This window comes from Narcine bancroftii, chromosome 12, assembly GCF_036971445.1.
Source record: "Narcine bancroftii isolate sNarBan1 chromosome 12, sNarBan1.hap1, whole genome shotgun sequence".
Classification (NCBI taxonomy): Eukaryota; Metazoa; Chordata; class Chondrichthyes; order Torpediniformes; family Narcinidae; genus Narcine; species Narcine bancroftii.
Window position 1 is genome coordinate 55,316,873 of NC_091480.1, and position 16,377 is coordinate 55,333,249.

The window sequence follows — 16,377 nt, forward strand, 5'->3', positions numbered from 1 at the left end:
CAGACGCATGGTCTCTTTCTGACCATTAACATCTCTCTCCCTCACATACTAACTAAGCTGATTTTTCAACCATGTTTTGCCTTTCGTTTAGATTTGCAGCATTTTTTTCCTTCGTTAAAGGCTACTTTACATCAACCATTTAAATGTTTGTGGGTTAATCCCGATTGCATATAATCTATAAGATTCAAATGCTGAATCAAACAATGTGAATAATATAAAAAAATATATTTTTATTGAGTTTAACATAAATACTAAATCATCGCCTTCCCAAGATCGTGTTATATGGCGAGCTCTCCACTGGCCACCGTGACAGAGGTGCACCAAAGAAAAGGCACAAGGACTGCCTAAAGAAAGCTCTTGGTGCCTGCCACATTGACCACCGCCAGTGGGCTGATAACGCCTCAAACCGTGCATCTTGGCGCCTCACAGTTTGGCGGGCAGCAACCTCCTTTGAAGAAGACCGCAGAGCCAACCTCACTGACAAAAGGCAAAGGAGGAAAAACCCAACACCCAACCCCAACCAACGAGCCTGCAGCTGACGTGGACTTTTTACCCCCTCCATAAATCTTCGTCCGCGAAGCCAAGCCAAAGAAGAAGAAATCATCTAATATAACAAACAACAGGTCATATCATTACATATCAAATCAAACATACAATGTAAATCAAAAACCTATCCATAATTGTTTATTTAACTTATTTCTTTAAGACATCACATTTTATCAATATGGTAATTAAGTTTATCCCTTTCTCATAATATATCCCAATATAGTTCTGGATAGAAAATAGTTAAGACTAAATGAAACAATTCCTTTATATAGACAAAGGATACATTCTATCTTAATCAATGATATGATCCATGACAACCATATTTAAACCCATATTTAGCTAATTAATCTAAAAAAAGGAAAAGACAAAAAGAAAAAAAATGACTAATCTAATCCCTTCTTCTAAACAAAGGTAAAATTGTAAAGGTATGGATCAAATAGTGACCTTCAGACACTAGACAGAGAATCTCTGGAGGATCCAATCTACTTAATATTTTCAACGATGATAATATTCTATAAATGGGCCCCAAATCTTGTCAAAATGAAACTTTCTATCTTTAATGTTGAATCTAATTTTCTCCAAGCTTAAACAGGGCATGAGAGGGTGGAGAGTCATCCTTTCATTTCATTAAAATTGCTCATCTAGCTATTAAAAGCTAGTAAAAGCTAGAATTTTCTCATGGGTTGAAGTCAAGAGTATATCCACTTCTTGAGATAAAAAACAAAGAAAGCAATGAGAGGGCATAGTTCTTTGATAAAGTCTGAAAAATATCTTACCAACATTTTTCTAAATTAGGGCATTCCCAGAACATATGAATCAACAAAGCTTCAAGATTTTACATTGATTGCATAGTGGATCAACATCCGAGTTAAAACAAGATAATTTTACTTTAGAGCTATGTATACTATGCACCACCTTAAATTGTATCAAGGTTGTGCACAAAATGAAGATTCATTAAACAAGTAAAAAGAGTGGGAATCCAACCTTGGTCTGAAAAAGATCTGTTCAAATCACATTCCCTATCATTCTTAATCCCAGTCATTGAGGCTGCTCTTAAATCTAATAAGTTATTATAAATAATTGATATTCATCCACTCTGGGAGAAGTGCAAATCAAAAAGTATAGCTATAATATTTTTTTCTGAGATTTGAGGAAAATCAGAAAGCTTAGACTGAACAAAGTGTCTAACTTGTAAATATCTGAAAAACGTTTATTAGAAAGTTTTAAATTTGGGATTCAATTGTTCAAAAGAAGCAAAATTATTTTGAATAAAATGATCTCTATAATTTTTGATACCTAATCTAAATCATTCCTTAAAACCACCATCGAACAAAGAAGGTTGATAGGCAAGAGATAAACTATTATGGCCAAAAAATTTCATAAATTGTGTCCATATTCTCAACCTATTTTATTATCAGATTATGTGTCAATTTTGAAGAAGAAAGGGGTAGAGAGAAACCTAAAATAGATGAATTTTTAGAGAAATTCAATTCCATTTCTACCCAAGAAGGGCGGTTCACTAATTTATCAAAATGTACCAGTAAAAGTGGATTACACATGTTAATCGCCCAATAGTAAAATCTAAGATTTGGAAATGATATTCCCCTGTTCTATTTAGTCTTTTGAAGGTGAGCTTTATTTATTCAAGGTTGTTTTCCTTGCCATATGTATGAGGAAAAGAACGAATCCACTGAATAAATTTAAAGAAAGTTAAACGTGATGGAGAAAGAATGAGATAAAGTGAGGAGAAGAGGAAGCTTGCATGGAGTATGAATGCCAGCAAGGTGCAATTTGGCCAAACAACCTACCTCTGTGAACACAACGTAAAGTTGAGAGGGAACCTGACGAGTTTCTGCTCATGGCTGACAGGAGTTCTGGCTAGCTGGTATGTTGACGAGGTAGCTGGATGGGGTTGGGAAGAATCCAAAGCCAAATTCCGGCACCACTTTATCTTCAGGAAAAGCAGGCAGCAACTGAAGAAGAAAGGCAAAAGTAACAAGAGTAACTCTCAAAAGGAACGTTGTGACTCTAAGGCAAGGCATGGGCCTTGCCTTTGAACTAGACTTCAGGCCAGTCACAGATACTGGAAATTGGCAAGTCTTTTATAGCCCAGTGATCAATTTGCTCAACTTTTTTTTCTTTTTTCCCTTTTAAGAAAAGCAACACACACTGAATGTTCTCTGATGCATTGGAATTGGCCCGTTAGAGCTCCTGGTTATCACAGGTGAAATTAACCCCATTATCGGAATCAAATAGTTTCGGTGGCACACAAGGGGGCCTTTCAACCTGTCAAGTCTATGCTAGCTCTCACCAGAGCAATCCAGTCAGTCCCATTCCCCTGCTCTTTCCTTGTAGTATTGTATAAAAATAAAATTCAATCTACCCCCCAAAATGGCCCAACTTTTCTTGAATCGGAATCAGAATTTATTGTCATGAACATGTCATGAAATTCACTGTTTTGTGGCAGCGTCACCATACTTATATTTATATAAACCACCTTACAAAATAAAAATAGTGCAAGAAAAAGTCAAAGTGAGGCCGTGTCTGTGGTTCATTGATCATTCAGGAATCTGCTGGCAGCGGGGAAGAAGCTGTCATTGTGCCGCTGAGTGCTCGTATTTAGCCTCCTGTACCTTTTGCCCGATGGTAGCAGAGTGAAGAGGGTATGGCCTGGGTGGGGGAGGGGGGGTCTTTGAGAATAGAGTCTGCTTTTTTAAGACACTGCCTCATGTAAATGTCCTCGATAGAGTGAAGTCTTTTCCCTGTGATGTTACAGACCGGGTTAACAACCCTCTGGAGTTTATTCTTGTCTGGAGAGTTGGTGACTCCATACCAGACAGTGATGTAACCAGCCAGAATGCTCTCCGGGTCCACCTGGAGAAGTTTTCAAGAGTCTTCGGTGATGTACCCAATCTCCTCAATCACACCTGACAAAATAGAGCTGCTGGAGGGCCTTCTTCGCGATTGCATCGACATGTCATCACATTTTTTCACAATCTGGTGGTCTGGTGAATATCAGCTGAGTGCAAGATAAAATTCTCTTCTGACCTGGTAGCCCCAAGGATGTTCTGGAAATTGAGTTTTAAATATTGCCAAGCAGTTCCTAGTTTACATGCATCAATAGAGTAATGCATTAATTAAAATGAAAACTACAGTCAACACTGGAGATCTGAACTAAACGTTGAAAATGCTGGAAACCTCCAGCACATCAGACTGCAGAGATAGAGGAGAGTTGATGTTTTAGGTCAATGACCTTTCATCAAGACTGCATGTATTGCAGTGATTTTTTTTATGCACTAATCAAAGATAATGGCTGATTTGCATCTCAATTGCTTTCATCTCTCTTGCTTTGAGAGCAATCGCCCTCTCAGCTGGTTTGTCTTTCCTGTTGGATTCATGAGAATGGCAATTCTAACCCTGTACTCAAGGCTGGTGATTTTTCTGCTTAATGCACTAAATGGGCTGGAACAGGCAGGATCAAACACTGGAGAAACCCAAAATCTGCAGATGCTGGAATCCGGAGCAAACACCAAATTTTTTAAATGTTAGATGGCACAGTTAGCTAAGCAGTTACCAAGGCGCGATGACGGCACCAGCGACTGGGGTTCGAATCTGGTGCTGTCTTTCAGGAGTTTGTATATTCTCCCCGTGTCTGCATGGGCTTCCTCCATGTGCTCCAGTTTCCTCCCATTGTTCAAAACATACCGGGGGTTGTAGGTTAATTGGGTGTCATTGGACGGCTTGTGGGCTGAAAGGGCCTGAATGTATGTCTAAATTGCTGGAGGAACTCAGCAGGTCAGGCACCATCCATGGGTAAAAATGGTCAGTCAATGGTTTAGGTCTGGACCCTTTGTCATAATAAAAGGGTAGGAATGATATTTGGTATATAAAGGGAAATAAGATGGGTGAAGGAGCCAGAGATGGTATAAGACAGAAGGTGGAGAACCAGGTAGAGGGAGAAACTATTAGGTTGGGGGTGGCAGGGAAGAAAAGTTAGAGAAAGGAAAAAGTAAGTACAGGAATGGGTAAAGAAGAAGAGATGGAAACAGTGGAACCAGCTGGGGGTGGGGGCAGGGGAGGGCTACCTAAAAAAATAAAAATCTAGCAAACTCTTTGACTATTGTTCAGGCAGAAGGAGATTGATTCTTGATAAGCAAGGGAGTGAAAGATTTGCATGGGAGGACAGGAATGTGGAGGCAAAGTGGGTGAATGACCTACTCCAGCTTCTAATTTGTGTGTGAGTGAGTGAGTGTGAGTGTGAGTGTGAGTGTGAGTGTGTGTGAGTGTGAGTGTGTGTGTGTGTGTGTGAGATCGCCAATATGGCTGCATTCTGTTGGAGCTGGATATGTCAATGCACTGATGAATTTGCAGAGTGGAGAGGGGGGAATAAGCTCGGCACCTACAGATTGAAATTACCTTCATTACCAGATTTGTGCACCAGCTGTGAATGTTCCTCAGTTGTTTCTTGTCCCTCAAGTTAGAGCACTGCACTGACTTTTTCCGAGCACTCACCCTTTCCCATTGAAGGATCCCAGGTAAACAATATGCTCTACATATGGTGCAATGATTCAACACATGGAGGCAGGTTATTTTAGGCCAGAAAAGACATAATTTATCTGTCAGCATGTTAAATTCCATTGTGAGAATAGAGTACTCCTTTTCAAGATACTTATAATGATTCAAGTTTATAGGCCATCACAGTCCAATTTTTAGCATGGCTACATATCAAACATGATCATAGAACATTACAACAGGCCCTTCAGCCCTCCTTATCTCATTATCCTCTATTTTTCTTTCATCCACGTGCCTGTCTAAGCATCTCAAATTTCTCTAATATTCCAGCCTCCACCACCATTCCTGGCAAGGCATTCCAGGCCCCCACAACTCTGTGTATATAAAAAAACTTACCCCCTGACGTCTCCCCTAAACTTCCCTCCCTTCACTTTGTACAGATGTCCTCTGGTGTTTGCTACTCCTGCCCTTGGAAAAAGGTGCTGACTGTGCCTCTCGTAATCTTGTTGACCTCTATTAATTTTCCAGACCAAGATCAATGACCTAATAATATGTAAATTTACCACCTGGACCTCACAGATCTTTTGCATTTTGATTTTCATGCTGCTGGTGTAAAAGAAACTTGCTGACTCTGTTCCTCAGTGAGTGAGTAATCCCTTCCACTTCAGGCATCTTCCTTCCCTATTGTCCCCAAGCTCCAAATTACTGAGAAAAAGTGATGAGGAGAAGAAACAATTCTATTCCATTCAATTCAATCCATGGAGAAATAAATCAGGTTAATGTTTCAGTTTGGAGTCAAACACAAAAGTCTGCATATGCTGTGATTGCAGACAAAACACAGAAATGCCTGAAATGTCTTTGCCTCCTAGGGATGCTGCGAGACTGGTTGAGTTCTTCCAGTACTGATGTTTCAGGTTGAAGACCTTTCATCAGAAACATCAACTCGCTTTCTCTCTCCACAGATGCTGTTGAGTATTTCCACCTTTTTCTGATTTTAATTCACCTTTTGCGAACTTTTCTTTTTGTTTTGGGGTAACTAAAGTGACCTCCAGTCTGCAACAATTGCTCAGTCTCATTGTGCCTCAGGGAAATGTTTCCTCCCAAAGTTCTCTTCGATCAACACCACCAAACTGCACCACTGAAATCTTTCTTCATCCTGTGAACTCTTGGTCAGATTGCCAATAAGCACTGAATTAATTACTATTTTGATAAGGAGGCTTTAGGGTGGCCATTCCAAAGGAGGATATAGTCATAGGGATCAGCTGAAAACGGCCATACTGCAATCCACTGAAGAGGTACTGGGCTTCTCCTCCAAGAAAAGCAAGGACTGGTTTGACGAAAACAACTAGGAAATCCAGGAGCTGCTGGCAAAGAAGCGATCTGCCCACCAGGCTCACCTTGCAAAGCCTTCCTGGCCAGAGAAAAAATGAGCCTTCCATCTCACATGCAGCCACCTTCAGCGCAAACTCCGGGAGATCCAAAATGAGTGGTGGACTAGCCTCGCCAAACGAACCCAGCTTAGCACCGACATTGGCGACTTCAGGGGTTTTTACGAGGCTCTAAAGGCTGTGTACGGCCCCTCACCCCAAGTCCAAAGCCCTCTGCGCAGCTCAGACGGCGAAGTCCTCCTCAGTGACAAGATCTCCACCCTCAATCGATGGTCAGAACACTTCCAATCCCTTTTCAGTGCCAACCGCTCAGTCCAAGAATCCGCCCTGCTCCAGCTCCCTCAACAACCCTTGAATCTAGAGCTGGATGAGGTCCTTACCCGGGAAGAGACATATAAGGCAATTGAACAACTGAAAAGTGGCAAAGCAGCAGGTATGGATGGAATCCCCCCCAGAGGTCTGGAAGGCTGGCGGCAAAGCTCTGCATACCAAACTGCATGAGTTTTTCATGCTCTGCTGGGACCAGAGCTGCCTCAGGACCTTCGTGATGCCATCATCATCACCCTGTACAAAAACAAAGGCGAGAAATCAGACTGCTCAAACTACAGGGGAATCACGCTGCTCTCCATTGCAGGCAAAATCTTCGCTAGGATTCTCCTTAATAGACTAATACCTAGAGTCGCCAAACATGTCCTCCCAGAATCACAGTGTGGCTTTTGCGCAAACAGAGGAACTACAGACATGCTCTTTGCCCTCAGACAGCTCCAAGAAAAGTGCAGAGAACAAAACAAAGGACTCTACATCACCTTTGTTGACCTCACCAAAGCCTTTGACACTGTGAGCAGGAAAGGGCTTTGGCAAATACTAGAGCGCCTCGGATGCCCCCCCAAGTTCCTCAACATGGTTATCCAAATGCACGAAAACCAATAAGGTCGGGTCAGATACAGCAATGAGCTCTCTGAACCCTTCTCCATTGACAACGGCGTGAAGCAAGGCTGCGTCCTCGCACCAACCCTCTTTACTATCTTCTTCACCATGATGCTAAAACAAGCCATGAAAGACCTCAAGAATGAAGACGGTGTTTACATCTGGTACCGCACGGATGGCAGTCTCTTCAATCTGAGGCGCCTGCAAGCTCACACCAAGACACAAGAGCAACTTGTCCGTGAACTACTCTTTGCAGACGACGCCGCTTTAGTTGCCCATTCAGAGTCAGCTCTCCAGTGCATGATGTCCTGTTTTGCGGAAACTGCCAAAATGTTTGGCCTGGAAGTCAGCCTGAAGAAAACTGAGGTCCTCCATCAGCCAGCTCCCCACCATGACCACCAGCCACCCCCCCCCCCCCCCCACATCTCCATCGGGCACACAGAACTCAAAACGGTCAAGCAGTTTACCTACCTTGGCTGCACCATTTCATCTGATGCAAGGATCGACAAAGAGATAGACAACAGACTCGCCAAGGCAAATAGCGCCTTTGGAAGACTACACAAAAGAGTCTGGAAAAACAACCACCTGAAGAAACACACAAAGATCAGCGTGTACAGAGCCATTGTTATACCCACGCTCCTGTTCGGCTCTGAATCATGGGTCCTCTACCGGCATCACCTAAGGCTCCTAGAACGCTTCCATCAGCGCTGTCTCCGCTCCATCCTCAACATTCATTGGAATGACTTCATCACCAACATCAAAGTACTCGAGCTGGCAGAGTCCGCAAGCATCGAATCCATGCTGCTGAAGACCCAACTGCGCTGGGTGGGTCACGCCTCTAGAATGGAGGACCATCGCCTTCCCAAGATCGTGTTCTATGGTGAGCTCTCCACTGGCCACCGAGACAGAGGTGCACCAAAGAAGAGGTACAAGGACTGCTTAAAGAAATCTCTTGGTGCCTGCCTCATTGTTCCTTCATTGCCCACCATCAGTGGGCTGATCTCGCCTCCAACCGTGCATCTTGGCACCTCACAGTTCGGCGGGCAGCAACGTCCTTTGAAGAAGACCGCAGAGCCCACCTCACTGACAAAAGACAAAGGAGGAAAAACCCAACACCCAACCCCAACCAACCAATTTTCCCTTGCAACCGCTGCAACCGTGCCTGCCTGTCCCGCATCGAACTTGTCAGTCACCAACGAGCCTCCAGCAGACGTAGACATACCCCTCCATAAATCTTCATCCGCGAAGCCAAGCCAAAAACACACACACACACACACACACACACACACACACACACACACACACACACACACACACACACACACACACACACACACACACACACACACACACACACAGTGTGTTCACATTTGTTGTTTTTGCAATACTGTTTAAATTAAACAGCTCACGCTCATTGCAAAATGGCTTGCGATGCAATCAGGTCATAAAGATAGCAGGCTGCAGCAGGAGTGTGTGCAGACTTTAACGTGACCACTTTTGGAGGGGTGCATTAAATATGCCTATGTTGTTAATCTGCTTCACTATTTTAGCATGGGGATATTGCTGGCTCCTGCTGAATTCCTTTGTACACATCCCTGGACAGAAGAGACGTCCACCTCTACAGTCTGGGTTGGATTTGGCCTCCATATGAAAGGCCAACATTTAGCCCACTACACTGCCTTTTTGGCTCATGAATGGTTGTAATCTGTTGGAATCTAACTCTTGTAAAATAGAGCACAATATACTTTTTAGATAAAGCATCAATCAGTGACACTGCAATAAAAATGAAGCCCCAGTTAATTCTGGCAGTGAGAGAATTATCTACATTTCATTATTCTTAACAATGATTCTATCAGGGCTGAATATAAATAGAGTCCATATGGTTGGCACTTGATGCGACAAACAGCAAGTGGAACTTCAGTAATTGACTAAATTGAGAAATGTCATAAATTTAGGGCCTGTTTGTGATATAATGGATGTCTTGGGTGCTAAATTTTAGTATGACCTTGAACGTAACTTATGAAAAATATCAGCCTCATTCCAGAAGACAAGCAAGTGATTTCACAATATCACCACTGCCAATAATGGCAACTTTTCGCAACAGATTGAAAACCAATGAAATAAATAGATGATAGACTTGTTCCTTCAGTCTTCATGTTTTCACTCTGTCCTTCTGGACCACTGAAGGTAACTGAGGCTTGCTTGAGTGATGGTGACCAATTGTCTATGTCCTTAGTAAGATGTAAGGATTGACTAAGAAATTCAAGAATTGATAGAGAGTGAATCAAATTCAACTCATATCAAAGAAGAAAAATAAAGATAGAAATAAAAGCAGGTCAAAAGAATGCAAGTCAAGGGACAAAAAGGAAACTGAAGAAAAAAATGCCAAAACTGATTGACATCATTTTAAAATGCCTGTTAAGAAAGTTCTGACATGATTAATTATAAGCTTCTACTTTAACAGTGGAACCAGGGAGTAATTTTATGTAAGAGGAAAGCTGGGGATACAATGGCAAATAAACAAGCAGCATAAGGTTCTAGAGATTCACAACACGTGGCAAATCTCTTCAACCCCTGAACTTGCTGGCTGACTTGTATTAACACTGGATGCACTATCGACAATCACTGACTTAGAGGTCCTGCTAGTCTTTGCCAAAATATTGACTTCTCTGGCTTTTGTTGAACCAATCTTCCCCCCCACTGTCACCTTTTCCTAGCTTTGTCTCTCCATTCCCTGTCTCCATTTATACAAGCATGATAAATTCTTACCTCATAACTTATCAGATCCAATGAACACCTCTTGTTGGTCTGGATTCCTCCCCCATTGTTTGAATTCCTGAGACTTCCTGCTTCTGGCTTATCCTTGAAGAATAGACACTGAAAAACCAGCTATCATCAGCTGAGTTCTTCCAACTATTATTCTGGCTCTTCCCATTGACCTGCACCATAGCCCTCCATTATCCCTCCCATCCATGTACCTGTCCAGATTTCTCTTAAATGTCAAAATTGAGCCTGCATTCACCACTTCAGCTCTCAGCTTGTTCCACACTCTCACGAAGTTCCCTCAAATGTTTCCTTTAAACATTTCACCTGTCACCCTTCACCCATGTCCTCTCGTTCTTGTCTCACCCAACCTCAGTGGAAAAAGCCCATCTACATTTACTCTGTCTATTTTTTTTTTTCTTTGGCTTGGCTTCGCGGACGAAGATTTATGGAGGGGGTAAAAAGTCCACGTCAGCTGCAGGCTCGTTTGTGGCTGACCAGTCCGATGCGGGACAGGCAGACACGATTGCAGCGGTTGCAAGGGAAAATTGGTTGGTTGGGGTTGGGTGTTGGGTTTTTCCTCCTTTGCCTTTTGTCAGTGAGGTGGGCTCTGCGGTCTTCTTCAAAGGAGGCTGCTGCCCCCCAAACTGTGAGGCGCCAAGATGCATGGTTTGAGGCGTTATCAGCCCACTGGCGGTGGTCAATGTGGCAGGCACCAAGAGATTTCTTTAGGCAGTCCTTGTACCTTTTCTTTGGTGCACCTCTGTCACGGTGGCCAGTGGAGAGCTCGCCATATAATACGATCTTGGGAAGGCGATGGTCCTCCATTCTGGAGACGTGACCCATCCAGCGCAGCTGGATCTTCAGCAGCGTGGACTCGATGCTGTCGACCTCTGCCATCTCGAGTACCTCGACGTTAGGGGTGTGAGCGCTCCAATGGATGTTGAGGATGGAGCGGAGACAACGCTGGTGGAAGCGTTCTAGGAGCCGTAGGTGGTGCCGGTAGAGGACCCATGATTCGGAGCCGAACAGGAGTGTGGGTATGACAACGGCTCTGTATACGCTTATCTTTGTGAGGTTTTTCAGTTGGTTGTTTTTCCAGACTCTTTTGTGTAGTCTTCCAAAGGCGCTATTTGCCTTGGCGAGTCTGTTGTCTATCTCATTGTCGATCCTTGCATCTGATGAAATGGTGCAGCCGAGATAGGTAAACTGGTTGACCGTTTTGAGTTTTGTGTGCCCGATGGAGATGTGGGGGGGCTGGTAGTCATGGTGGGGAGCTGGCTGATGGAGGACCTCAGTTTTCTTCAGGCTGACTTCCAGGCCAAACATTTTGGCAGTTTCCGCAAAGCAGGACGTCAAGCGCTGAAGAGCTGGCTCTGAATGGGCAACTAAAGCGGCATCATCTTGTAATTTTGTATATCTCTATCAAATCTCCCTTAATTCCTTTATAACTAATCGACTCATAAACATGATATGGCTATTTCTTGTCATTAATTTTGGCAATGCATTCCACATCCTCAGGATATTCTTTTTGCACTAAATTACTTAAATTTTTAAGTGAGCAGCTTCAAAAATGAAATCTCATTCTATACTCTCAGTGCTATCCCTTATTACCTAAAATTTAGCTGCTGAGTAACACATTTCCTACATAATGAGAACAGCCCCAATTATTCTACATCTTTTTTAGACTTACAGCACGGGAACAGGCCCTTTCGGCCCATTTACACCCAATTAACCTACAACCCCCATACGTTTTGAAGGATGGATTATGTAGAAAAATGTGGGAAGCATTTTAAATATAGCAGTGATCTTCTTTTGGTGGAGCTGGTTAGAGAAATTAGAATAACATTTATTTATTGTTCTGGCTAACCATTTGTTCTTCACTATCCTGAGAAATTTTACAGCTGATTACCAGATGCCATTAACTGTGGGGGTTGAATTAAACTGGGCTCTATTGTAAACTATAGTAAAAAGCATTCAATCCAGGACAATTCAAGGACCAGTGAAGAGGGTCTCAATTGGTTTGTCTTTGTGCAACAGTAAGGCACGCAGTCTCGATAAAGGGTCCTGATCCGGAACGTTGACTGACCATTTCCCTCCATGGATGCTGCCTGACTTGTTTAATCCAGTTTCTCTTTATTTGCTCTGTGAGAAAACAATGCCTTCTCTCAAAAACACATTCCCATCGAGTCATAGAGGTAGCCAGCACAGAAACAGAGTCTTCGGACCATTTGGCCTACCTGAGTTAGCCCCATTTGCCTGCACTCAGCCCATATCCCTCGAAACATTTCACACTTCACCCAGCTATCATCGGGAAAAAGGTCCAGGAGCCTGAAGACGAGCACGCAGCAGCACAAGGACAGCTTCTTCCCCTCCGCCATTAGATTTCTGAATGGACGATTAACCAGACACTACCTCACTTTCTCCTATTTTCTTGCACTATTCCTTTATTTTTATAATCTATAGCAATATTTGCCCTGTGATGTTGCCGCAAAGCAACAAATTTCGTAACATGTTCATGACAATAAATTTGGATTCTGAACATTTTCCTTCCATGTACCTGTCCAAATGTCTTTAAAATGTCACGATTGTACCCACCTATGGCTACCACCCTGAAAAAGTTACCCTTCAGGTCCTCTTTAAATTTTTCGCCTTTAGTTTTAGATTTCCCAACTCTGGGGGATACAATGATTACTATTTCCCCTTATCCATGTCCCTCATGAGTTTATATTCCTCTATAAGGTTCTCCCCCCCCCCCCCCCGCTTCCTATGCTCCAGGAGAAAAAGTTTCAGCCCATCCAGTCTCTCCTTATAACTCCCCCAATATTCTCGTGAATCTTTTCTATACCCTTTCCAACTTAATGGTATCCTTCCAGGGTGACCAGAACTGTGCACAATACTCCAAATGTGACCTTATCAACGTCTGGTACAGTTGTAAATGACATCCCAACTCTCTTCATCAGTGTCTTGACTGATGAAGGCAAGTGTGCCAAACGCCTTCACAAACCTGTCTACCTGTGTCGCCACTTTCAGGAAACCACGTACCTGTCCCCCGAAGTCTCTCTGTTTGACAATATTCTCCAGGGTCTACCATTTCCTGTGTAAGTATTGTCTTAGTTTGACTTACCAAATATGGAACTTAGAACAGTAAAGTAAGTATTTTTGGACAATATTCAGTGTAAAATAAATACTGGAATACACTCTACAAGACTGGTTGCACTTTTATCTGCTATATTGAGAAGGACATAAAATATAAATCTTCAGATTCAAGGAGTTTCTTTCTTTCCCCTCCCCCCAGATTATCAGACTCCTGAATTAACCTTACACAAGTAAAATAATGTTGTTTTTACTCTGCACTATCTAATCTCTCTCTGTAATTCTGCATTTCTGTACTGTGTTTTACTTGCTGTACCATATATGGGATGTCCAGTGGGACCACTTGCAAAACAAGCTTTCACACTGCACTTTGGTACATATGGCAATAAACTTGAATTTTTTAAAGTAATTGGTTCTATAATTATGGAGAGAAAAGACGGTTTGTAAAATAGTTTTTAAAACTGCAAATGTCAACCCGGATGTAAACTATATTCTACTTGCAATATATAACTATTTTCTGACTCAACGATAAGAGGTCATTCATAAGCTTCTCATACATGCCTTTCCTATTTAGCAATTTGTCGTCACGCCCCGTTACAAACCTTTGGAACACTGGTACACGCCTTTGGTTTGGAAGATAAGGAGCGAAACTTTAGTGCAGCGATTATCAATGCCTAACAAGCAACTTTTAATGTTAACTCTTGAAAAGGTGATTTCACTCACCATGGGTCAACAACACCTTCTCAACATTTGAATTTTTTTTAAAAACTGCTGAATCTGGAAATCTATAAACCAAAAAAAACCCCCAGAAAACGCTGGTAATAGGATAAACCTTTCTTGGTTCCCTCACCAAATGAAAATCACACAAGGACAAGTGCTGCAGACCCTACTGTTGAGTGTCAGGCAGCGTCCGTAAAACTTGCTGTGCATTGCCAGCAATTTTGTTCCAATTTCCAATCTTGCATGCTTATCCCACTTCATGTTTGAGCCGATATTCCTCACTCAACATCATCGCTGATTTATCTATGTCATTTGTGGGATCTTGCGATTTGACCACAGCGGGTACATTTGAAGAATAGAAAACTAGCAGACATAGCATGTTGGTCACAAACCTCTTAAAATGCCAGGGGTGATGAATTGGCCTGTGGTGCACCAAAAATGACCCAAAATCTGAGCATTACTGATACACGACTTGGTCAGGTTCCAGGTCCAGGCGCAAGAGGGGGGCAAGTCCGGCCTCACCAGCCTTTATTGGGAAATCCGGAGAGGAGCCAAGGGTGGAGTTCGGGAAGGTCAGGGAGGTTCGGACTGGCCAGCCCATACATCTCGGCAGATGCCTTTCACCACATGGCCCAGTGTACAAGTAAATATTCTTCGCCCTTCTTTCCCCAGATAAGGTGAAGGCGTAACAATTTCAAATCATTTTCCAGAAATGTTCGCGGTCTTCAGCCAAATCAAGGCGACTGGGGCGCTAGGACCCGGTGGAGTCCCTGGAGGAGCTTTCCACCTGCTACAATAGTGGGAAACGCGGCATTTTAACAGCGTGTCGCGGCTGCCTCCCACCCTCATCACTTTGCAAAATCACGTTCGGGGCTCTTTTGCGGGGTTCTCTGTCCTTGGCCAGCTCTCTGGATGCAGACAGCTCGGGTGATCTGCGACTGACACGGACACTTCCTACACTTGCTGCTTGTTCCTTCCTTCCGCTCCATCGAAGGTACTTCAGCAACTCGCCTTGTCCTATTTTGCCATGACGTTAAGCTGAACTTTTGCAGTGTCTTTCAGTTCTTATTTGTTGTAAAGAAAGTGAAACGGGATTGAAGAAACCCGACTGTGAAACGCTTCCAATTTTATTTGAAGGAAGCAAAAGATTGACTTTGAAAGGTTATGTGGTTTCCGCGACGGGTACGTTTCATTCTTTTCGGTAAGTTTCTTGTATTTAAAACCAACTTTCAAAGTTGCTTGAGTGACCTTTTCTAACCCAGCCTAACTTGCTTTTACAAAAGGTGACGGTCCTGCTATCAGGACGTTGAGTTTCTTTCCCCCGATGTTGCCTGTTTGTCTTGTATTGAGGCGTGTGGATTTGATGGCTGTTCCCTTTGAATAGTTTAAGGTCCTAAGTGTTCAACTCACGAATTTCAGGGGGAAAAGTAGGCATTTAAATAAAAGAAAGAAAACATCACAATTTGATGTTGAGTGGAAATTTATTGACCAGATTTTATTGCAAATTCCTGGGGTTTTTTGTGTGAGAGAACAATATCCCCATTTTTCAAGAATATATGTTAAAATGAAATCATTAAAAACTGATGGACAAGTAATACAGTCTCAAGTTCTGGGTTATAGTTTTTCTAAATTGAACATTTTAGTTGGTAAGCGTTGAAGCTTTTCTCCTTTTTGATAGTTGAAGTGTTGCAGATATTTGGGTACCATGGAACCAAGCCAGACGGACTAAGGATCTCTCCAGAGTTGCTTGTTAGATGGAATGGGTATCCTGCATTTGGTCATGCCTCCAGGCAAAGGTGGTGGAAATTGTAGTCTTCGGAGTCCTGATGAATATTGCATAACCCCTGCAAGAAAGTAACTTTTGTGTACATGAGATGTGAACAGGATCAAGTGTGTGTCAACACTGTCTTGCCAACAGTGAGAATACTGAACGACAAAAGGAACAGCTCATACTAACCATCTGAGACACTCCTATTCATGAAATATTTATTTATTTGTATCTATACATATGTTCCTACCTATGTATTGTTTGTGCGTGTTACGTCTGGTTGTGTGTCTGCGTGTTTTTGCACCAAGGACCGGAGAACGCTGTTTCGTCGGGTTGTGCTTGGACAATCAGATGACAATCAACTTGTCTTGGCACACCTGAAAAATGCCACATTTGAGATTTCAGAAAGCATCCAGTCATTTGTCTCATGGCATAGATAATGTAACATATATATGTCATTACCTTTTACATTTTGAGATTAATTTCAGATTTTTAAAATATTACCATTCAAAGCTGATTCTGGCTGTTGGCATTCAACTTCAGGACCACATGCAGAATTTAACAATGTATTTGGGGTTGCCTGATGCTGAATAATGGCACAGATTTGCAGAGAAACATGGTAACAGATTTTTTTTTTTTTTTTTTTTGCAATGCAAG

The 16,377-nt window shown here is 42.6% G+C and overlaps 1 protein-coding gene and 1 long non-coding RNA gene across 10 annotated transcripts in view; one reads left to right on the plus strand and one right to left on the minus strand.

The window, feature by feature from the left end:
• LOC138747023 (polypeptide N-acetylgalactosaminyltransferase 6-like) overlaps positions 1–16,377 on the plus strand; it is a 187,742-nt gene that overhangs the window by 53,016 nt on the left and 118,349 nt on the right. For 2 of the 9 annotated variants that reach the window (XM_069905862.1, XM_069905865.1), the window contains exon 1: positions 14,655–15,153. The exons of 1 other annotated variant lie outside the window; for it this stretch is intronic. The gene's annotated coding sequence lies outside the window, so the exon portion shown is untranslated. Of the gene's footprint in view, positions 1–14,654; positions 15,154–16,377 lie in introns of those variants that run through there. 6 more of the 9 variants (XM_069905864.1, XM_069905866.1, XM_069905871.1 and 3 more) reach the window with 4 other exon arrangements.
• On the minus strand, positions 264–14,435 carry LOC138747028 (uncharacterized). Its single transcript, XR_011347265.1, has 3 exons — positions 14,345–14,435; positions 2,355–2,519; positions 264–604 (listed from the first exon to the last, which is right to left on the minus strand). It is a non-coding gene; the product is annotated as an uncharacterized lncRNA (long non-coding RNA).